Source organism: Manis javanica, chromosome 12 (assembly GCF_040802235.1).
Source record: "Manis javanica isolate MJ-LG chromosome 12, MJ_LKY, whole genome shotgun sequence".
Lineage (NCBI taxonomy): Eukaryota > Metazoa > Chordata > Mammalia > Pholidota > Manidae > Manis > Manis javanica.
In genome coordinates, this window is record NC_133167.1 from 5421360 (window position 1) to 5445122 (window position 23763).

At 44.9% G+C, this 23763-nt stretch overlaps 1 long non-coding RNA gene across 1 annotated transcript; it reads right to left on the reverse strand.

Moving 5' to 3' along the window:
* Positions 1-14443: 14443 nt before the first annotated feature.
* LOC140844855 (uncharacterized) lies at positions 14444-23055 on the reverse strand. Its single transcript, XR_012123333.1, has 3 exons — positions 22973-23055; positions 21487-21623; positions 14444-14578 (listed from the first exon to the last, which is right to left on the reverse strand). It is a non-coding gene; the product is annotated as an uncharacterized lncRNA (long non-coding RNA).
* Positions 23056-23763: the final 708 nt, after the last annotated feature.

Here is a 23763-nt window from a genome sequence, read left to right on the forward strand (position 1 = left end):
GCTTTCCCTGTTTATCCCTCCCTCCCCATAACCTCTGAAGACCACTGATCTTCTTAGTTTTGCCTTTTCCAGAATAAGATACAGTTGGAATCGTATGTATGCTGCTTTTTCAGATTAGCTTCTTTCTCTTACTAATATGCATTTAAATTTCCTCCATGTTTTTTGGCTTGACAGCTCGTTTCTTTTTAGCACTGATAATAACCCATTGTCTGGATGTACCACGGTTTGCCCGTTCATCTACTGAACATCTTGGTTGCTTCCAAGTTTTGGCAATTGTGAATAGAGTCACTAGAAACATCTGTGTGCAGCTTTTTGTGTGAACCTACGTTTTCAACTCCTTTGGATAAATAACAAGGAGCATGATTGCTGGATATCCTGGCCATACCATTTTGTATTTTTACCAGTAATAAATGATAGTTCCTGTTGCTCCACATCCTCACCTCACATCCTAGTGTTGTCTGTATTCTGGATTTGGGCCATTTTAGTAGGTGTGTAGTGGTATCTTGTTTTTATTTTCATTTCCCCAGTGATATAATGTGGAGCATCTTTTTATATGCTTGCCTGTTACTTGTATATCTTTTTTGGCGAGTTATCTGTTTAGATCTTTTGCCCATTTTTTAATTGGGTTGTTTGTTTTCTTATTGTTGAATTTTAAGAGTTCTTTGTAATTTGGGATAACAGTCTTTGATCATACATGTGTTTTGCAAATAATTTCTCCTAGTCTGTGGTTTGTTTTCTTAGTCTCTTAATAGTGTCTTTGCAGAGCAGAAGTTTTACATTTTAGTTAATGAAGTCCAGTTTATCAGTTATTCCTTTCACAGATTATACCTTTGGTGTTATATCTAAGAAGTCATCACCATACCCAAGATCATCTAGATTTTCTCCCATGTTATCTCTAGGAACTTTATAGTTTTGCATTTTACGTTTAGGTACATGACCAATTTTGAGTTAATCTTTGTCAGAATGTAAGGTCTGTGGCTAGACTCATTTTCTGGCCTATGAATGTCCAGCTGTTCTAGCATCTTTTATTGAAAGGCTATCTTTTCTCCACTGTGTTGCCTTAACCTATTGATCAAAGAACAGTTGACTATATTTATGTGAATCTGTTTCTGGGCTCTCTATTGTGTTCCATTGATATATATGTCAATTCTTTACCAAAATCATACTCCCTTGATCACTGTGGCTTCATAGTAGGTCTTAAATCAGGCAGCACCAGCCCTCTGACTTTGTTCTCCTTCAATATTACACTGGCAATTCTGGGTCTTTGCCTCTTATATAAATTTTAGAATCAGTTTGCTGATATTCATAAAATAACTTTCTGGGACTTTTATTGGGATTAAGTTGAATCTGTAGATCAAGGTGTGAAGAACTGATATCTTGATAACATTGAATCTTCCTACCCATGAACAAGGAATCTCTCTCCATTTATTTAGTTCTTTAATTTCTTTAATCAGTAGTTTTTGTAGTTTTCCTCATATAGATCTTATACATATTTTGTTAGATTCATACCTAAGCATTCCATTTTTTTGAGTACTAATGTAAATGCTAATGTGTTTTTAATTCAAATTCCAATTTTTTGTTGGAATGTAGGAATATGATTGGCTTTTGCATATTTAGCTTTTATCCAGAAACTTTGCTATAATCACTTGTTAGTTCTAGTTATTTTGCTGATTCTTTCAGATTTTCTACACAGACAACCATGTCCTTTGCAGTTTTTCCTTCCTCCCCAATGTGTATATCTTTTATTTCCTTTTCTTGTCTTATTGCATTAGCTTGCATTTCCAGTATGAATACAGTGGTGAGAGGAGACACCCTTGTCTTGTTCTTGATCTTAGTGGGAAGGCTTCTAGTTTCTAAGTATAATGCTATATGTACTGTTTTTTATAGATGTTCTTTATCCACTTGAGGAAGTTCTCTATTCCTAGTTTGCTGAGAGTTATTACAAGTGTGTGTTAGATTTTGTCAAGTACTTTCTCTGTACCTATGGATATAATCATGTGATTTTTCTTCTTTATCCAGTTGATGTAATGGATCACATTAACTCATTTTTGAATGTTGAACAAGCCTTGCATATGTGGGATAAATCCCACTGGGCCATGGCGTACAATTCTTTTTAAATATTATTGTATTTGATTTGAAAATATTTTGTTGAGAATTTTAGCATGTTTGTGCGTGGGAGGTAGGGGTCTGTAGTTTTCTTGTAATGTCTTTGTCTGGTTTTGGTCTTAAGGTCATGCTAGCCTCATAGAATAAATTAGGAACTATTCCCTCTGCTTCTATTTCCTAGAAGAGATTGCAGAGAATTGGTAGAATTTCTTCTTTGAATGTTTGGTATAATTCACTAGTGAACCCATCTGGACCTGACGCTTTCTGTTTTGGAAAGTTATTTATTATTGATTCAGTTTAGTTAATAGACATAGGCCTGTTAAAATTGTCTATTTCTTCTTGTATGAGTTTTATCAAATTGCATTTTTCAAGGAATTGATCCCTTTCATCTAGGTTATCAAATTTATGGACACAGAGTTGTTCATAATATTCCTTTATTGTCCTTCTAGGGGATCAATAGTGATGTCTCCTGAGATGTTTGTGATAATAACAATTTGCGGTTTCTCTTTTTTCTAGTTAAACTGGCTATAGGCTTATTGATTTTACATATATTTTTCCCCAGAGAATCAGCTTTTGGTTTCATTGTTTATTGATTTCTTGTTTTCAGTTTTATTAATTTCGGTGTTTGTATATTTATTTATTTATTTCTGCTTACTTTGGATTTAATTTGTTCTTTTTCTAGTGGCCTAAGATGGAAACGTAGATTATGGAAGGGTTTTTAACATACCCTGGAACGTGTAATGGTTTGAATTATATCCCCCCAAAACGATACATTGAAACCCTAATACTCAGTACCTGTGAAAGTGACCTTATTTGGAAATAGGGCCTTTGCAGATGTATTTAAGGTAAGATTAGGTCATTAGGTTGGGTCCCAATGCTCTATGACTGGTGTTCATATAAAAAGAGACAAAAAGATATGCCCAGAGCAGACATAATGTAAGGGGGGACGGGGCACGGGGAGGGCAGTACAACACAGAGAAGATGACTCTGCAGCATCTTACTACACTGATGGAAAGTGACTGTAATGGGGTATGTGGTGGGGACTTGATGATGGGGGGAATCTAGTAACCATAATGTTGCTCATGTAATGGTAGATTAATGATACAAAAAAAAAAAGATATGCCCAGATGGAAGAGGATTTGAATGTACACAGAGAGGAAGCCCCGTGACAGCAGAGACAGAGATCTGAATTACGCAGCTGCAAACCAAGGACCACCGAGTATTGCTGCAACTGTGAGATGCTAGGAAGAGGAGAGGAAGGATCCTCCCCAGGTCCTTCAGGGATAACATGGCTCTAATGACAGCTTGATTGCAGACTTCTAGTTTCCAGAATGATAAGACAATAAATGTCTGTTATTTTAAGCCACCCATTTTGGATACTTAATTTACAGAAGCCGTAAGAAACTAATATAATAGTTTTGGAAGAGGGAGAATGTGAGGTTGTGAGGAATCAGCCACAGTAAATGGAAACAGAAAGATGATGAAACTCCCTCTCTAGATGAAAAAGTCTCAGGAAATGAAAGCTCCTCCTTCCCCAATATGCATGAGTCCTGCTATACAAACAGTCAAATGAGGAATACACAGTAAGGGTTCTGGAAAAACCCAGAGAGCAGCATTCCTGATACAGCCACGATGGTGGTGGCCCTGAGATTCCTGCAAAATAGCTCAGCACTGACCGTGTCTCAGTTATCTTGGAAACCACATGTTCACATGGACCTAAAAAACAATGGCAACTGTGAAGAATCCCAAAGTTCATCCTCTTCCAAACACACTTGCACTGTAGCGAGGGTTTAGGTAGAACTCAGTTTCCAATACATCCGTTGGTGGGGACTAAGTCTGGCTACTATTGGCTTCAAAGCCACCAGCCCCTGACCAGATTCCCAATCCAGTGCTACTAGTAGCAACAAATGACTTTTGTAAACTGATGCACTCCTTACATATTTTTAAGTTATTCATTTTTCTCCTGTAAGTTTAAATAGTTTCAACAGATGAAATTTCCAGTGCATTTTAACTATTGACATTTAAGGTAAAATAGCAACATCACTTTTCTAAATAATCCAATAGACCCCAAATACCACAATGAATTAATACACACTATCATCCACCAAAATAAAACCAGCAACATAAAGCTCTTCTTTAGAAGTTGGCAATTTTGCACCCCTCCTTTTCTCTTTGGACTCATATTTCTATTGCCACAGAATTTCATCTGATGTAAAACATTTTAAGTTTGAAAGTATTGTATTGATTATACGTCTCTGGATTAAAGACAAGTGTGCCCACGAACAGGAACTGAAATATGTTTCTAATACCCTGTGACCGTAAGACTCTAGGTGCCAAAAATTTCCTCTAGACCCATTATCACTACAATTATTAGTAGCCAAGAATTTATCAAAATGCAAGTAGATTCCAGATTTCGATGTGTAAATATTCATCATAAGGAGGAAATGCTATCAGAAATTCCTCTCTTCATGAGCTGGATGAAGCTTCTTCAATTTTCAATGAGTTTTTGTGTCTAAGTGTCCTGCTACTAGCTGAGTTGGAATTCAGTATGGAAACTATTCCTATTTTTTTATTTTAACAGCTATCAAAACTGAGAATTTTGCCCTTGTACAGAAATTTTTTAGTTTTTAAAAAAACAGTGTCACCCCTAATGCCTTGAACTTTTTGAGTTATGTGCCAAAAACAGGTACTGCTCGTTTGTCCAGAAAAAAATAATTTTAATGATCAATCAACTAATGATTTTCTTGAAAGCAATCATTTAGAAACCAGCACCTGGCTTGTCAAGGAATTTGTTACCTAGTCCTTAGAGCCGTTTGCATTTTCAAGACCAGCACCCGTACTGAGATGCCCCCCTGCGGGGGGCCCTGGGGGTGGTTGTGAGGCACGTCCTTCACGAGGCGGGTGAGAAACAGAGCAGGAAGGGGAGCCTCGCAGTCACCCCGAGAGGGTCCTTGAGGGAGGCTCGCTCAGGAAGCAGACTCTGAAGAGGACGCCCCCCTGCCTCGCACCCGGCCCCCTTGGGAACCTCTCCTCTAGTCTCAGGGCTGCATGGGCCCCGGGCTGAAGACCTCTGGCACCTGAAGCCGCAACGCCAGGTGAAAAGGGAAGTCAAAGGAGAAGATGGAGGCCAGGGTGGCCGATCTACTCTGCGGGTCCAATTTTTCTCTCTGAAACGACACCCAGTTACTCTTTGCTAGATCAGTTAGAGACAGAGACAGATCCCGAGGCCCGGCTGGGCACAAGAGGAGGTAACCGACTGAGTGACAGCAACATTTGGAGGACGGGACAGCAGTTGCATGTGGCTGTTACTGACTTAAGCTGACCTTGGAGACTGACTCTCAACTGGCAGGAAAAAGCTGAGAGCCAGCGTGACTCTAAAAGGTTCAGGAACAGGAGGCTTTGTGTACCTCTGGGGCTGGGGGTGACCCCAGCACGGCCCACGTACGCTGACGGACAGCACTTCCAGGCTGGCACTGTGTGACTGCAGACGCGCCTGTTTGGCTCAGCATCCTGGTCACTGCTGCCCTCGCCTGCATCTCTCACCTGAGGACTGAATGCCTGCGTCCGCCTGGCCCACCTTGGCAAGTCCTGCTTGAGTGCTGATGAGGTTTCCCGCTCTTCTCTCAGTATCCTGGGCCCTGGTCCACTCGAGAACTCTTACTTTACCGTACAAATGTTTGGACTCGACTTCCTTCCGATAGCCGGAGTTGAGCCGGTGTGCTTAGCAGCAGAAAGGACCGCCCAGCACACTCGCTCTGATCCACATTTTGCGGGCGCCCAACCCCGCCCCTCGCCCACCCTGCTGATGCCCCAAGGAGGGCAGTCCAGATGGCTCCCAGGATTCATGTGAGGTCTTGCTTCTAACTCCCCCGGAAGGGGCTCTTCCTAACTCTTAGGAAGCAGAAGTCAGACCCTGACTCAGAGACAGTTCAGCTCATTCTCCCAGGAGTCCTCAGTTCTAGCAGCAACACTGTGTTTTCTTTATACAAATACGTTTGTGCTTATTATTTCATTTTTCTAAACTAAACAATATGTTGCTTACAAATACATACACAGGCAATAAAACTGTTTAAAAAAAGCAAAGGGAGCCCTGCAGTCCTGACTTCTCACCTTCCATCACACCTTACTTTTTATTTGGGTGGGGGGTGCACAGGTGTTTGTCTTATTTATTAGTTTTCAGTGTGTGTATGCACTTCACACACGCGCGCGCCTGTAACATTAGCCAGTGTGTGAATCCCCCAGGAGCGCCAGCTCAGAATCCCCTGTGCGGCTGAGGTTCGGGCCCGACCATCGGGGAGGCAACTCAGGGCTGGGCGTCCGGCTGGTGGCCCTGCTAGAGGAGAAGCTTCTGTCTGGGGAGTGTGCCCTCTTTCCTCTCTTCCCTTGTCAGACAGTGGCTTCTTTCTCCTACATCTCCTCTTGAAGAAACAATGCCTTCCTTACATTCGCATTTGCGCCCCTGCTGCCCTGAACCAGTTGCTCTGCCAGGCCCACTGCAATTCCTGCGTGCAGCTCCCATGCAGCACAGTCACACTTTAGTTAAACCCGCTTCCTCACAGACCAGGGTGCTATCGCCCCTGGATGGCTGTGAATCCTCAGCCAGAAGGAGGAACACGGAACACCAAAGACAGGCACCAGGTCCCCACCTCCGCCCTCATCTACGCCCGGAGTCACAGGTACTCCGTCATGGCATCGGGTTAGATTGAAGGCAAGGCTCTGAGTGGGGCAGAGAAGAAGTCCCAGGAGACTGGAGGCCCCGTCCTGCGCAGTCAGCCTTGTACAAGGCCCCCTTCCCCAGTCACCCTGGTTTGGGCGTCAGAAGCCAGGACTCTGGGAGCCAGAGATGTGAGCATTTTCATTACCGAAAGTGCTGGCTCCCAGCAGAGGGAAATGAGTTGGGGGACAGAGTTACGGACAGTGGAAGCTCCGGGGCTGGTGCCAGGCTGCCGACGGTGTGTCCCAGGAGGCAGCCTCACCCAGCGTGCTTCTCTCTGCTCCCTGGGCCCCGTGCCTTTCCCCTGAGGCCCTGCGACTAGGTGGAGGCAGCAGAGAGCCTGCCCCGGGATTGGTGTTCCAAGCCCGTTGGAGCTGCCGAAAGCCAGGGTCTGGCCCTCCTGCCCATCATGAAGTGGAAACATCTCACAGGATGACCTTGCAGGGGACGAGGTTCTGGTGGTTCTGCCAGAGTGTGACCTTGGCCACAAACCCTGTCCCTGCCCAAGGCCAGGACAGACTTCAACAGGCATTGCTCTGACTTCCTGCTCTTTCTTTATCCACATGCCATCTGGTCAGCCGACAGCTGTCACGGGCCTACCATCAACCATCTAAAGGCAGATGTGCAAAGATGTCCACACAGGCCCTAAAATGTGGAACAACCTGTGGGCCGTTAGCAGGATGGCAGGGCAGCAGGATTCATTTCTTGAGATGGAGTCAGGAAAATCTGGCAGCCCAGCCTGTGGGCCCTGGCTTCCTGGTCACTGGGAGGAAAGACCGCAAATCCCACTTGGAACCCCTATGTCCTCAGAAAACAGAACATTTCCACGGGAATGAAACATCACCGCTGCATTCCATGGCTGACTGCATAGAAGGCTGATGGGAATCAAACATAAAGGCAGTAGAATATTCTAATATCCAAACGGACCTGGAAAGGAATAAGTAGACCCCAGGCAATTTTTTCCACTTTCCAAGTACCTGACTTCCCAGCGGTTCTCTCCCTCATGTCCACGTGAACAGAAGACCTGGACTGTATCCCATACACTGTGCCTATAGAACTTTGTGCTCCCCACTTAGGGTGTGCCTTTCCCCATACGTAAAGTGGGTGTCTTCTAAAAGGCCACCTAGAACATGACATTTAAGAACCTTCACTTTTTTTCTGGACATTTTATTCTGAAATTAGTGGTCATATGCTTTTAACTGTTAATTTTTCTCATTGACTTATTCCCCAGATGGTTAAACTGACTGAGTGAAAATTGAGAGACAGGTATAACTAAATCACAATTTCTGAACTGTGGATGACAAGCTCACTTCTTGGACCAGAATCCTTCACTGGGCCTCAGGAGTGTGAACCACCCGGCCTCTTCCTCCTTGGAGTTATACTGGCTGTCCAGTTAGGGGCTCTTGATGGTTGGGGCGAGGTGGTCCCGTTGCAGAGAGAGACATAATTCACTCCCAATTAAATAATTCAGTAAGAGTAAGTGTGCAGTCCAAGGTATAGAAAACGGGCATCTCAGGGATACAGGGATTTATGCAGATGAAGTTGTCAAGTAAATGTACCCCTTGTGGCAAATTCTGATCTACTTAAGACTCCCTTTCCTTCTACTTGGCTGCAGTGACCTGCTGAAGCTAAGCAGCATTATACTGGGACAGACGAAGGCGTAGTGCTTCATTCATCAGTGTCCTTAAAAGACACATGTGCTGGAGTTTTCATGAAAGATGTGGAACAAAGCTGGTGGAGAGGTTTATGGCTCATTTTTTTAGGCTTGTAACATCTATCTCCCAATTTTAGCAGCTCTCATAATGCTTATAGGATCTCTTCACCCTATACATCTTTCCTACCTCTGGAGCTCTCCTGACCTATTTTCCTTTCCTGGCCCTGATGCCAAAATGACCTTCTGTGACTCTGAGACTAGCTGCCTGTAGCCCCGGGTAGGATAGCAATCGAGTGTCCCAGGAGGGCGTTTTTACAGGAAGGAAAAGCACCAGCTCTCTTGCTTGCTGGAGTGATGCAGCAGCCAGGGAATCTGGGATGTCCTTCATCAGGGGCTTTCAGGCCTCGGCCTCGGCCTCTTAGCTTTAAATATCACAGCAGGGAAATGCATTGGTTCAGCGTCACCAGCACTCAGGCGTCAGGCGAGGTGCTGACCATGCTCCAGGCTTGCTCAGGGGACCTGAGTTCTAACCCTGGTTCAGCCCACAGGCCCGGCTACATCATTTGTAGGGCCCAGTGCAGAATGAAAACATGGGGCCTCTTGTCCAAAATGCATTAGGAATTTCAAGACAGCAACAGCAGATCCTTAAAACCAAGCACAGTGTCCTTCTGAGCGAGGAGTCAGCTGCACAGGTGGCACACCCGCGAGGGAGTTCTGTCGAATGACACTGACCCCGTGGGTGTGTGAACTTGAGCTTGTCACTGTAGATCAATTCTCTCACCTGGAAAATGAGGGTATTGGACAAGGGCTTTCCAGTAAGTGGCCACAGTAAGGAGGCCTCCACAATGGGTGCTCCATCGCTATGCCGGGGAGGAGCAGAGGGGCCAGCACCCTGGGGAGCCTCAGGGAGGGGGACGTCTGGTGGTGGGTTAAGGGTGGGGGGCCCTGTAAATTGCACCCTGAGTTAGGAACGACAGAGAGACCAAGGAGGAGCAGGTGGAGGCCTCTAGGACTGACCCAGCTGACAGCAGAGACCGGTCTGTGGACTACCAGGCTGCAGTAGCAGAATGCCACAGCCGGGCACTTGCACAACCATGTTTATGGCTGACAGTTCCGGAGGCTGGACCTCTGCCATCCAGGTGCCTGGAATTCGGAGTCTGGAAACTGAGACATTGATGCCGGTGTCACCAGGGTGACTGAAGGCGAAATGAGTGTGCATTTTAGTCATGGGCACACTCAGCCTTGTTTAAATTAAAAGCCATTCTGGACTTGCTGGCACGGCGGATGTGGGAGCCAGGGAGAGGCCCAGGCAGCTCACGGTCCCGGGCTTGAGCCTGAGGGTGATCGTGGAGCCGTGAAGGGAAGCAGAGCCCGCGAGCAGGCAGTTGTGAGGTTCTGTGGTGGCACAAACCCGAAGGCGTGCTGCCCAGAGCCCCTGCTGGCCCGTTTCCCCGAGCGCTCCTGTTCTGTTAGCAGAACTCTTTCCATCTTTACGGTTTTTTCTCCGTCTCTTCTGAGCACTGGCTCTGACTGCTGTGGAATATTCCTGAGTCATCCTGTCCTTAGGCCTCCCCTGGGCTCAGCCAGGCTCCCCCTCGGTGCCCCTGCTGCCCCGCCTCCCCTCCAGGCGCTGACCCCACAGCCTCCCCACTCCCCATACCTCCTGCCCAGGGGTTTTGATAAGCAAACCCTGAGGCCCCAGGAAGGGTTCCAGTATAATTAAAGGGGAAGACAACTGATGAATCCCAGGGCTAATTTATTTACTCGAAACTGGAGCCCGTTTATTTACTCTAAGCAGATATTTCAAGGGGTCTGGAATATCAAGCTGGCTGGTCCACAAACTGTCTGTCGCATCTTTCAGGACTGAAGGCGGAATCAGGTTGCAGGGGACAGAGCGCCTGGGGGAGGCTGTCCTGTTAGATGATCTGAGGCTGTCACTCAGGCCTTCTTTTGAATGCTGACTTCTGGGCTGATTCTGCCACAAAACAGTGTAAAGCAAAACAAAGCAAAACCCAAAACATTTGTCCAAGATTTACAATCAAAAAAAGATTACTGATCGTCAATGAATGAATGAATGAATGCCTTTTATTCAGGAACACTTAACTTTTTGCTGTGACATAGGAAATACCTGTTTTATGGGCAATATGCTGCAATTTATCCCATGGAGGGATTATTTCCTAGAAATATGACTAAGGGGTGACTGAGGTCTGATCCATGTTTCCGGGCCACATGACCATGGGGAAAACCAGCATCAAGGTAACGGTCAAACTTGGACTCTACTTACACTCACTATTCTTCTGGGAACTTCCTTCCCTCATTCTAGAACTTTCCTTTCCCATCTCTTTCAGGAGGCACCCTTGAAAGGGCTTTCTCAGCTGTCAGCAATCCTGAAGGCCCCTCCCTTCCAGGTCCTACGCTGTGAGCTGCCACAGGGTCACAGAGCCCAGAAGCTGCTGCTGCAGCAGGGTCAGGGGGCTACAAGGGGCAGCCCTCTGCCAATGCCTGCGGCCCCTGGCCTGGGAGTGCCAGCCCCTGTGCCAAGGACCTGTGCCTGCAGAGGATCCAGTCTCCTGGGGGGCAGTGCCCTCCGCTATTCACAGACACCAAGCGAGCTGCACGGAGGGCTCTGTGCCTCCAGTCACTTGTCACTCCTTAATAGGGGTAATGCAGTACGGAGCTCTGGGGATGTGGCATCTATAAGCACAGCACCTACCAGGCCTCCCCACCCTCCAGGGTCAGGGGGCAATTCCAACATGTGAGGAGTGCCTGCCTCAACTCTGGGGGTCTGAGACTCCACAGAAGAGAGACTGAGGCCTGGGGACAAGTTTTCCAGGTGAGAGGTGGGCCGGGGATGAAATATTCCAGGCAGGGGGTACCCACCTTTGTGCCAGGCTCGTTCAGGACCTCAGCACACCGCTTCCCTGCTTACAGAGATGGAGTGAAACCATCCCAGCACCCTCACTCACCTTGCCTCGGGGCGGGACCTAAGGTGAGCTGCAGGGCAGACCATGCTCAACAGCCTCTGCCTCCCCACCTGGATCAAGTGGGGGTGCCTGACTCCCCGATCCTTCCTGGGAACATCAGTTCATTGAGCAAACTGCCCAGGGGGCCTCCCTGCAGGAGATCCCGGAACCCCCAGGTCATTCTGGGGTGGGCCCCAAGCCCAGTCTAGCCATTTGCGAGTCCAAAATACCCACAAGTCCCAGAATGTTCTTTATGATACACAAAATGCCAAATCATAAAACCATGGTAAGAATGTACAGAGTTCTTTCTCTTTTTCCCATAATGCTGGCCTTAACACTTTTGCTAAAATATCAGTGATTACCGTCTTCCAGTCCCATAGTTCTCCCCTGGCTTGCTTGGCTGGTTCCCTAAGCATGAGTCTATCAGATGATCAGTTTCAAGCACACAGCCTCTGTTCACACTGAGGCCTTTGCCAGGTTCTTAAGCCCTCATATCAGAAACTGTTTTTGAGGTGTCCCCAAAGTTTGGTGGTAGGCTTGGAGCCAGAATATGACGCTGTTAGCTTTTATTTGACATTTTGATTTACGAATTTGAAAAAGGAACAAATCCACGTCCTAAAAAGCCCATCAAAACTGAGCAGCATAAAATAAAGGCAAGTCTTTGATGGACACCTAACTTTCTGGTCCTTCTCTCTGCCCGGTGGGAACACATCCCCAGATTCCTGTGAATGCTGGCAGAAATGTAAGCATCTGCACACAGGTAAATATACACATCGCCAGACTCCATGAATATGCATTGGACACTTCCTAGTGCCGGCCTGGGCCCAAAGAGACGGACAGCTGCTTCCTTGGACCAGAGGAGGACAGAGGCATGGGTGCCCTGTGTCAGTGGTGAATTAGGATAGCCATGAGCCCACTCGGAGAGGCACCCTGCAGCCGCTTTCCCTGCACACCAGGTCTCAGAGCTCAGAGACCCACAGCGCCATCCATCCTATGCGTAAGCCATTGCGCGGGCGCCTTGCATCCATCCGCCGTGCTTCTGTTAATCCAGGGTTTCTCACCTGCAGCGTTGTGGCCGTTGTGGCCGGGATCATTGCTGGTGGGGCTGTACTGTGTATTGGGGAAAACTAAACACACCCTAAAGGCCAGAGAACGCTTCCACCCCGTTGTGACAACAAAAAAGGGCTCCAGAATCTATCAGTCACCCCTGGTAGAGAACCACTGTGCCCTCTGGCTTTCCTAAATTCATCCACTTTTCTCTCTCTCCACCTTCACTCCAACCCCTGCCTCCCCAGTGCTTACTAGGCATGCAGCCCAGCTCCTCGCCGTTTATTATCTCTACAGCAGCTGTGCTGATAGTTTTCAAACATAAGTCTGTTCACTTCCCCCTCTGCTTAAAAAATTTCCGTAGGTTCTCAGTGCCCTTAAGACAAAGCGCCATCTCTTCCACAAGGCACACAGTCCCTGAGCGGTGAGGCACCCACGTCCCCAGCCCCATCCACCTCACTGGTGGCCCTGGTCTGCCAAGCGCCCTTTTTGTCTTACTTAGAGAAGCCCCATGTTATTTGCATTTTGGTGGATGGAGGGGGGGCAGACTAGCCTTGGAATCTATCAAAGGTTCACCCCAGGGCGCCTCCCAGGGAGAGGGCTATTGTTAGTGAATCTTCACCAGTTAATTTGGTTTCAGTCCAGATTCAATTTTGGAAGCCAGACATTAATTTTGTCTGCCCTGCTAGGTAGGAAGGAGTCTTCAAAGCCACCGACTGATGAAGTAACTGGTGCCCAAGTAACAGGAGGTCCTTGAGAGGAAAGCTGGGTGTACCTGACCTGTCACACCTGCCTGAGCAGGCTCTGATTTGCACGATTTCCCAGGCCAAGCCGCTGGGTACTGAGAAACCGAATCAGAGCCAGCACCTTATGGACGTAATTGTAATTTTAAATTATTTTCTTTTAAAAATGCGGATTGCTCGTTTATTGTATAACTACATATTCATTGCCCAAAATATAACAATTACACACAACAGAGAAAAATTTTAATCACCTGTAGTTCATTTCACAGTCATTTGTCAACAATTGGGTCATGTCCTTTGTGTTTTTGATTTTTAGCAAAAGCCGGAGCATGCCCACCATATTGCTGGGTTGTCTGTCTTTGCACAGAAGTTACCATTTCAGCATTTCCGAGGGCCATCTGAGAGCGTAGAGAGCGTAATTCTCATGATGGGCATCCTGGCTTGTCGATGGCAATGAATGGTCTCTGTCCGTCAGGATCACCAACCAAAATTTACAGCTCTCAGCATTTGCTGGGAATAAAAACTCTTCTTCCTAATCCAAGGTGTTTAGAAATGTGTTTGAAATTTTCCCATTATTTTTGTTTTGTTTTGTTTTGTTTTGTCTGAATATTAGTTACTACTTCCAGTTTAATCACAGAGTTCGTATAGTCCGGCCACTTCTGTAATTCAAGGTTTCCCTGTGCATTGTTTAATATCACTTCTATAAATATCCCATAGATGTTTGAAAGAAAGTACATTTGTTATGAGTATATACATTTTACACACTATCCTTAATCAGCCATATTAATTTATTATCCAAATCTTCTGTGCTTCCTAAAATTTTCTGTCCGTTCCTTGATTTGCAAAGGAAACCTTATCTTGGTTTATATTAAAATCTCCTCTACAAATTATAGTGAATTTCTTATGGGGAATTTCTTCTTAGATTTTTAGTAGTCTTTGCTTTAAATACAGTAGTTTTCCTTATCCACCAGGGAATATGTTCTAAGACTCCCAGTGGATGTATGAAGCTGTGGAGAACCTATATATGCTATGTTTTTTCTTATACATACATGATTTTAGTGAATTTCACTTTATAAATGAGGCATAGTAAGAGATTAACAACAGCAATAGTAAAATAGAATAGTTATAACAAGATACCATACAAAAAGTATGTGAATGTGGTCTTTCTCAAAATATCTTAATGTACTATACTCACCTTTCCTTTTCTTGTGATGATGTAAGCGGTAACACCTACGTGATGAGATGGAGATGAGCGGTGTAGGCATGGGAATGTAGGGTGTGGCTACTACTGACCTTCTGACCTCATGTCAGAAGGAGATCGTCTGATTCCTGGATGGTTGACCCCGGGTAACTGAAACAGCACATAAGGGAGCACAACCCTATGTCAATGCTATTTTATTTGACACATAAAGATTTATGGCCATCATAGCTTCATCGTACTGTACCTTAACCAATCTGAAATAATCTTGCCTGTCTAATACTTTTTTCCCTTGCATGCTATTTTGTCTGGTATTGTTTTTGAAAATCCTGCTTTATAGTATCTGCATATGCTAACATATATTTGTCCATTTATTGAAAAAAACATGTTCTGTCTTTTTGTCTCAGGTAAGTCTTATCACAACAACACACGCTTAAATTTTCTTTTCCTTCCAGGCTTAGAGTCTCTGAAAAGGAGATTTCAGCTATTTTGTTAATTGTCTCAAAAACTATGTTTGCTCTCACTTTTGCCATCTTCTTTTTGTGCACCCTTGAGTTTTTCTCTCTTTTCTGTCTTTTGTTCTATGAACTATCTTTTTTTTTCCCCTTACTATAATTTAGAAGATACATATCCTATATATTTCTTCCGCAGGGGCATTTTTTTTCAGTGGAGATATAATTGACCTGTAACAGTGTGTAAGTTTGAAGTATCCAAGAAGCTGGTTTGATACAACTATAAATTGCAATATGATCACTACACTAGCATCTGGGAAGACCTTTATCATGTCCCTAATTTTAATTTTAGTGACACTACCTCTAAGTTGTAAGATACTTCACCCTCTGTCTAACACTTGATGTCTTTTTACTGACTTCATATCTACCGAAACTACATCCCTTCCACTGCATTTAGAACCTGGCTGTGGAAGGACATGAAGCTAGCTTTAGAAAACTCTAGCATCTGCCCCACCACTCCCTCCCTGTCACACTGGTGCTGACGGAGCTCCCTTCTCAGAGCCTTAGCTGGAGGGAGGGCCATTAGCCACATTTCTGGTGTTGGGAGATGACCAACTAGGCCCTTCCTGCCTGGAAGAGAAGAATATTCCTGGATGATCAGGGATTGCAGCTTGCTTCCCTGGCGGGTACACTCCTTAAAAAATACAGATTAGCCTATTGGAGGCTGGGAGAAGGAAATGGCCCTCTTCACCTCAGAATGCAATTCCTGTCCTGCCTGGAGCTCATTGCCCGGCACTGGCTGGCATCTCTGGGAAGGGCCTGGCTCCTTCTTGTCTGACCTCAGAGCTCTGTTTCAGAAGCCACATTGTGCATCAGCTAATGAGAGTTCCTCAGTCTGTCCTCATCTGCACCACCATTGGCAGAAGCCCCTCCCCGTCTGGGGCCAAGCCTTAATTGATATTCTTAGCTTCTGGTACAGTTGCAATTTTGCAATTTTGCATGTGTTTTCATGGGTCTCTTAGTGGGAGGACGGGAGAGGATGAATCAGGCAATCAGGCACCTGCTGTGAGCTACCCTGTTAATTTAGGAGTGTGCCAGTTTGGCTCTGAATGACGGAATGTGAGGGTTTGTTATATAAAGTTTTGGCTCTCATTTCAGCAGATACCACAGTCCAGCATTTCCCAAATGACATGTTGAGGAGAAAGAGATAATAAAGACATCACACTGAGGGGGGAAAAGCAGGGGAGGAAGAGGGGTATCATGGTCAGTTTTATGCCCCCTTGGACTTTCAAAACACACCCATTGTATTAAAGGCAAACAAACTGAGCTTTGTCTAGACCAGGACATCTCAGCGCTCGGCTTCGAAACCTTTCTGGTAGGGCACTGGGAATGTCTAACAAACCCGGTGTTGTTCCGGAAAGCAATGTGGAGAGCAATGGTCAAAGCATGGACATGAGAGGGTCCTTGGAGAGAAGGCAGCCCTGTCTCTCCAGTCTGTGCCCAGACTTCACCAAGGCCCTGGCATGATGGCCTAGCTCAGGGCATATGGCTTAATGATTCTTCTAGATTATTCATATCAGTTAGATCTTCAGGAAACAAAATGCCTGGAATATATTTTTCTTAACCTTCCACAGAACCACTTTTACTGATTTCTAATTAATAGTATGCTTACAAACTTCATGGAAAATTAATTCTGGAAGCTTTCATTTAAATTGTGCCTCTCTGCCTTAGATAAAACAGCAGCTGAAATGCTGTCTTTTAATGTTACTCAATATCCAAGAATAATCTTTAGAGATACATTTCACCAGAGGTATAGTTTCGTTACAAACGCAGATAAATGTGTCTGATTTCCTCTTCAGCTATTGAGTAAAATCTGTGTTCTTCTCTTGGCCTTTGACACCAGGAAACTCAAACAAATAGTGTCCTTTCTCCAAGTTACTTTCTCAAAGATATCTGGAAGCACCAGCCTTTTCTGTTCATTTTCTATAATCTCCAAATTTTCCCCCAGCTTTATTAAGATATAATGGACATGAAACATTGTGGAAGTTTTCAAGTAGTGTGACGATTTGATCTGGGTATATATTGCAAAATGATTACCTCAATAAGGTGAGTTAGTTCATTCATTACCCCACACAGTTACCACTTTTTATGGTGTTTTAAGATCTACTCTCTCAGCAACTTTCAGGTTCATAATACAGTGTTGCTACCTATAGTCACCACGTTGTACATTAGATGCCCAGGACTGATTCACCTTATAAGTGGAAGTTTGTGCCCTCTGACCCCCTTCATGCACCCCACACCCTCTCACTCCTACAACCGCCACTCTATTCTCTGTTTCTGAGTCCATAAACTCAATATTTTTTAATCTGTAATTCTCTGATTTTTGTGATTATTTCTTAGGCCACCAAGAATCCCCTTAGAACTAAGTAATATTTAAATTTATTATCTACATGTATTGATAAAGTCAAAGAGACAGTAAGTGAAGAATAACTCGATTCATATAAAGAAACTAAAGAAAAATTTAACGTTTTCCAGTGCAAACACTAAAAAGGTCCCTAGCATTAAAATACATGAACCGATGGCACCACCAGTAATGTGAACAAAGAGAAAGAATTCAGTAAGTCTCATTTTTCATCGCCAACAAAATCATGAACTATTCTGATTTATGCTTTGAGCCCGAGATTATTCTGATTTTGAATTAGTTTCATTCTCATAACTGGAGCCAGCTGGAGTCACTACTTTTATTTTCTTTTGATTACGGGAATTTTAAACACACCACAAAGTTGAAAATGTGATAACATCTGTGTGCTCACTTTCAAGCTCAATGACCATTATTTTCTTAATTTTGTCTCACATTGCTCTGTCTCACATTTAAAAACATTGTAAACCAAATCTCAAATCATGTTTCCCTTTCATTCTAAATATTAAACAAGTTAGGGGAGGGAAAAAGTTTTCCTTGAACCTCTTGGGGTCCCTGGCCGGGTTTGAAAATTAAACTGTCGAAGACCAGTTAATAGGAAAAAATACACAAGTTTATTTAATGTAAGATTTCCATGCCCAGGACCCATCATAAGGAAAGGAAGATCTAAAGAAATGGTTCAACTTGAGTGGCTTTGCGCTGGCTTTGACGGAGAGTAGGCGGCCATGGAACGCTGTGCTGGAACGGAGTCTGAGCTAAGTGTAGCACATAGCGGGTTTGGTGCAAGTGTTTGTTATCATTCTTCTTAGCCTGCCTTTGTCTTTGGTGAAAAGGATGCTCCTTTCCTCCATCTAGGGAATGCCCTTCTCACATGAGCGCCCATGACCTTCAGAGGAGAAGGACGGGAAGGTCAGAGTGACCTTACCTCTTCTGCTGTTTTCTCAGATTCCTTCAGCCTAAAATATCAATGTGTCAGTTGCCATATTTTGGGGTGGTGTATCCTGAACCCCATCATGAGAAAATAAAAAACCATATTAGTACCTAAATAATGCAGCTTTTGTTTTTTATATTAGCAAACACAGTGACACTGAAGTTCATTTCCTGCTTGTATCAGCTGATGTTTTCCCCAAACCATGTCTACGTTATTAAGAGTCAATATAATTCTCCTTTGTAACAGATGCATATTGTCTCACTTTCTTGGCCACTATTCTATTGCTTTAGGCATTTACTCCACCTATAGGATGTATTGGGAGGGGAAATGCTCGACAAGGTTGGAAATTTCCACCCCTTGTTTTTAGCCTGTCTTTGGCACTGCTCATGGGTCTGTGGAGGTGAGAGCACAGGAAGTACTGAGGAAGTGATAGTCCAGCAGAGATGTATTTGAAAGGATCATTTTTCTTCTATCCTCTTGAAAGATGTACCTGCTCCATGGATGTCCAGCCTAGGAAATTACATGCTCACCCTCCTCTGAGACTATTTCTTATTACAGAAGAGACTAAAGTCTGCCAGTCTGTGTGTTCATTACAAATCTGGAGCATATAGGCCCCAGTAAGTAATAAGCAGATATGAACCATGTCCTGCTGTGCAGAGGGGACATCTGTTCGGTCCCCAGTGGGGACAAATAGGTGATAAGCATGGAGTTCTAGATCAGCAGGGCATCAAAGTACTTAATGGTAAATAATGTGATATCTTATTTATTATTAATTAATCATCCTGGAATAACCCTGTGACCAGTGACTGGTCTTACCAGGTATGATATGCAGTGGAAAATTCCATTGCTTCGTTATTGTGGCAAATGATGTACTACCCATAAAACAAAGTGGGATATTAACAAAGATCATAATCTGGGTGCCCTTTGTGATGATAATTGTAAGCAATAATATTTAGATAATATTGCTTTTCATTAGTATCGAAAAAGAGTTTTCTAGACATGTTTCATGCACACAGATTTTTTTTGGTTGAATTTTTTCAGGATTAATTTTTAGAAACAGGATTATTGGATCTTAAATAGAACCTTTGTTTAGAGAGCAAGAAAAGAGGGGAACATAGCAATGATCTTTCTCAAAAGAATGATACTAATTGCCAAGACCACAGATGTAAACACAAGTCTCAGATGTAGCCATATTTATATACTAGTCATTGAGATTTTAAGTAGCAGGATTACAGAAGTCTGGAGAGAGAAACACTGAAAGCCCTTTTGTCACACTCTGAGCACTAGAAATGAAGCCTCTCAAATACCTCTCTATAACCCTATTTTAACAATAAGAACCTTGACAATAGAATTAATTAACTCAGTTGGGAGGGACCAATGCCATGGAAGCTCCCAGAAACGGGTGCCACTGTAGGGATAGCAGGAGACAGTGGGGAGATGAAGCACCCCGACCGAGGGGTGGTTCCGAATCCTTCCATCTTAATATCTGGAACCTGCAAAAACCAGTCCAACTAGAAAAGCCTTAGAAGGCGCCTAGTGATGTCATTTTTATTTCTAGAGTGACAGTGAACCGGATTACTGGCAATATCAGCAAAATTGAGCCCGTGTAATTAAGAAGTCTGTTAGGGAGGGAGACAGCTGGCACGTTTTGCGTTCAGCGACACGATTCCAGCCGTCAGCATAATGGATGTTTGTTCAGGAATATTGAGCTATGTCACAGAATCTGTGAGACGACGCTTATCTGACAGCTATAGGAAGCGCAAAGTCAAGTACTAGGGGGGAAAAAAATGTGTTCCCGACATTAACAGATGTTCTCAGATAAAATATTTCTGTGAAAAATGTGTAGAAAAATCAACTGATAAACCAGCAAGCCTATTTCAGAGGCTCACGTCATGGTTCAAAAATAAAAAAGATGGAACAGCAAGAGGTACAAACCTAACCTTCTTGGCTACCATGAAATTCCGTGGCCTGTGGAATTTTTGCAGTTTGGGGTGAAAACGGAGACTCCTACAGAACTGGCATTCAGACCTGGGCATGTCTGCTGTCTTGAGATGCTCCCCACCTCCAGGCCTCCTCTGTCGTGTGGGTGTCACGCAGTCTGGAAGCTTGGCTCCTTCCTTTGGGAACTTCCAAGTCATGGGTGCTGCAGGTGCTCCCGAAGATGCAGGGAGCTGGCCACATGGGGGACCCACTGTGTGCCACGCCCGACGCTTCGCCTTCTTGCTGGCCCTTCTTCCCTTCCCACTGCCTCTCCCACATCCAACGGGGGTCAGAAGCTCCAGATCCTCCTCCGTCCTACCTGCAGCAGCTGGCTCGCCCTGCAGCGTGGGAGCCTACACGCCCATCATCAAGGCGCTCTGCCCCCCAGAGGTCCTGTTTGTCAGGAGCATCCTCCAGTCGGGTCTGAATAAGGCACATTCTTCTTCCTCTTTTTTTCTTACAGGTCATTCATATTTTAACCACCAGCTCTGCAATTAAGTCTTAAGACAAAATGAACTTGGCATCTGCTTGTAAAGAGATAGACTGAGAAGCTCACCCAGCAAAGCTGCCATCCTTGTTTTGTGGTGGCTTCTGCTGTCCCCAGCTCAGCGTACCTGGGGCGGCCAATGCCCCGAAACGACCGCACTGGTCCTGCCCCAGCTCTGGACATTGTGGGGCAGAAAACGTGCCGAGACACCGAAATCACATCTCCCTTGTCACACTGGGATAGAACTAGAATGGGGTCACCTCCCCGTTAAGGGGGAGCTCACGGGCAATCACCGGGGGTCTGGATTGTCCTTGCATAACGGTACCTCGGTCACCCATTTTCTCCAACTGAAACCGGGGGCTGGGGGACCGCCGTGTCCTCGGCTTCAGGACTCTGCTGGCCACGAGCGCCGACGCTGTGGTGAAGGCTGTCGCCGGGACATGCTGCAGGCCCGTCCCCATTTCTCCGCCCCAGTCATGGCTCTGCTTTATCTCTCACCAAATCACCCTGACTGTCTCGCAGTTCAAATCTCATTTATCTGATATAACAATTTGATCTTCTAAATAAATGCAGATCCAGTTACATTAATCTTCTGATTTTCCCTTCCTGGTTTTCCCGCTGGGTTTAGGATAAGAGTGACTTTGCATCTGGCATTCCCTTCCCCTGGGGCGTGTTTTCCAGGCCGTACCTATGGCCGAGCAATCTCCCTTCCCTCAGATCCTCGCTCAAGTACCACTCCGACCATCCTATGCGACCCTGCAGGCCGCTTGCCGCTGAGCCCCCCTTACTCACCTTTCCATTTCTCCGCACATTTACCGCCTCCGACACACTGGAGTGTTGCTGCAGTTTCACGCCCTCCCTCTTCCCGTTCACCTCCTGTCCCGCGGGGCAGGCTCCATGAAGCAGGGACCTCGCGCTGGTCTCAGTACCTACAATGATCGTGTCACACTGTAGGCACTCAGCGACTATTTATCACATGTTGAATTAAATCAAGATCTCAGGAGTAAGGGGTGGACTCAGGCTTTATATTCAAGCAATCTGCACCCCAGAGATCTTACTATTCTCCCTTATTGAGCTTCCACGTACCAGGCAATGTGGCATCCCTCAACTCAAAGTAAAACACAAAATATATTTTGGCAAGAATCACACACATGCCTGAGACATTAACAGGTCACAATAAATCTATGAAAGATCGTGTAGACACACACGGGGCCAGTAATGAAATGTGAAGTCGTTTTGCAGCGTTATAGATGACGACTTTATATACCATCAAAAGGGCACACGGCTCAGTGAAGACCCAGGCCCTGGCTTCAAGAATTACACAAAATGCCGTGTGGTAAAAGTTTTAAAGAGAAACACAAATCTATTTATTAGGTTCTGGGAAGAGAGACTTGTTGAATTCAAACAAGCAAATAAACAGCAGTAACAAAACAAAAGAAAACTGGTCACAAGCATGTCCGAAGACAGATGCAAATTGCAGAGATTCTAGGGTGTTCTGCAGGCCCCCACTGATGAAAGGGAAGAGGACACAGGTTGTGGAGGGATGTGGTTCGGCCTAGAATCCAGCCTGAGCAATTTACCTGAACAGTTTCCAGGGCAAAACAAAAAGAAAGGGAGGAGGCTGCCCACATCCCAGCCTAACTCAGAGCTTCCTCACCCAAAGCGTAACATGTACAGCAATAAAAGCGTAAATGTCCGTCATGGAAGAATGCGGCGGCGGGTCACTGGTGCAGGGAAGGAAGGATCCTCCTCTGTGGACAGGTCGCACGGCCCGGACTTTCCAATGGAAGCATCCAGAAACTGAGAAGCACTTGTAGAAAGTAAGCTCCTCCCATCGGAAGGGTTTGGAAGGAATCCCTTGGAGACAAGCAGCCTGGTTATTACCTTGCCCCAGGCATGCCCGGAGGACCTTTGGCATACCTTTTACAAAGAAATAAATTGCCGAAAATGGCAAGGTTCTCTACCCTAATGGATTAAAGTAAAAAGCTAATAATGTTAAAAAATCCTAACTATTTGGAAATTAAAATTTTTTAAATAAAAGAACTTCTCCTAAATAAAAAATAACGAGTCATTGTCAAAATCTACAATATGCTGACCTTGTACTCAACAAATTTGTTTCTTAGAGACCATCCTCTGGAAATATTCATCAGTGCCCTCAGCGAATGCCCTAGGAATGCACTGGAGCCTTGTCTGTAACAGTGAGTTCCTGAGGGAAAATTCAAATGACAGCAGTGGGGGAATAAGTAAGTTATGCATTAGAAAGAATGAGGTGTCTCACCCTCTGCCGTGGAAGGAGAGCTGAGCGTGAGCTCCCTGAGGTCAGCGAGCTCTGTTCTGTTCGCATATGTATCCCAAGATCCTGGAACAGAAACAGACACATAGTTATCTCTGAATAAATACTGATTAAATGAATAGCTCACTAAAATGTATTGTTGAGTGAAAATAGCCCATCAGAGCAACTCCTATGGCGTAAACCATAATTTATGTTAGGAAATACCATTTGTGCTTGGAAATGCCTGGGAAGAGGGCAGGAGGGAGACACCCCCAGCCCCGTCTGTGATTACCCTGGGTTGTGGGGTGGGTCAGGAGTGAGGGGACGGGAAGAGTGGGGGGGAAAGGCCCCTTCTTGTTCTGAATACTCCTGAGTTCTTTAAATATTTTACACCAAGGATATTTTCATCCACTTGTTGTTTAAAGACAAATAAAATTAAAAGAATAAAGGGTAATTGATATATAAGCCCCAGAGCTGATCCTTTCAGGGTTGGTAAATCTCATCAAGAAAAATTATACATGTAAACCATAAATGAAAACAAATGTGGATATAAACTACAGGAGGAGAACGGGCAAAATAAGACATCAGTGAACTTCAAGCTGTCAATCAAGAGACATTTCTTCCTGCCCACATATTTAAAAAAAACTGATCTAGGCAAAACATGAACAAATTTATAATGAAGAAAAAATTTTTAAGGAAAATGAAACAATAGAAAATAAAAATAAAGCATTCACTCCTCCCCAAACCCCAGACTCAGATTTCACCAGGAATTCAATAAAACTTTCAAGGAAAGAGAC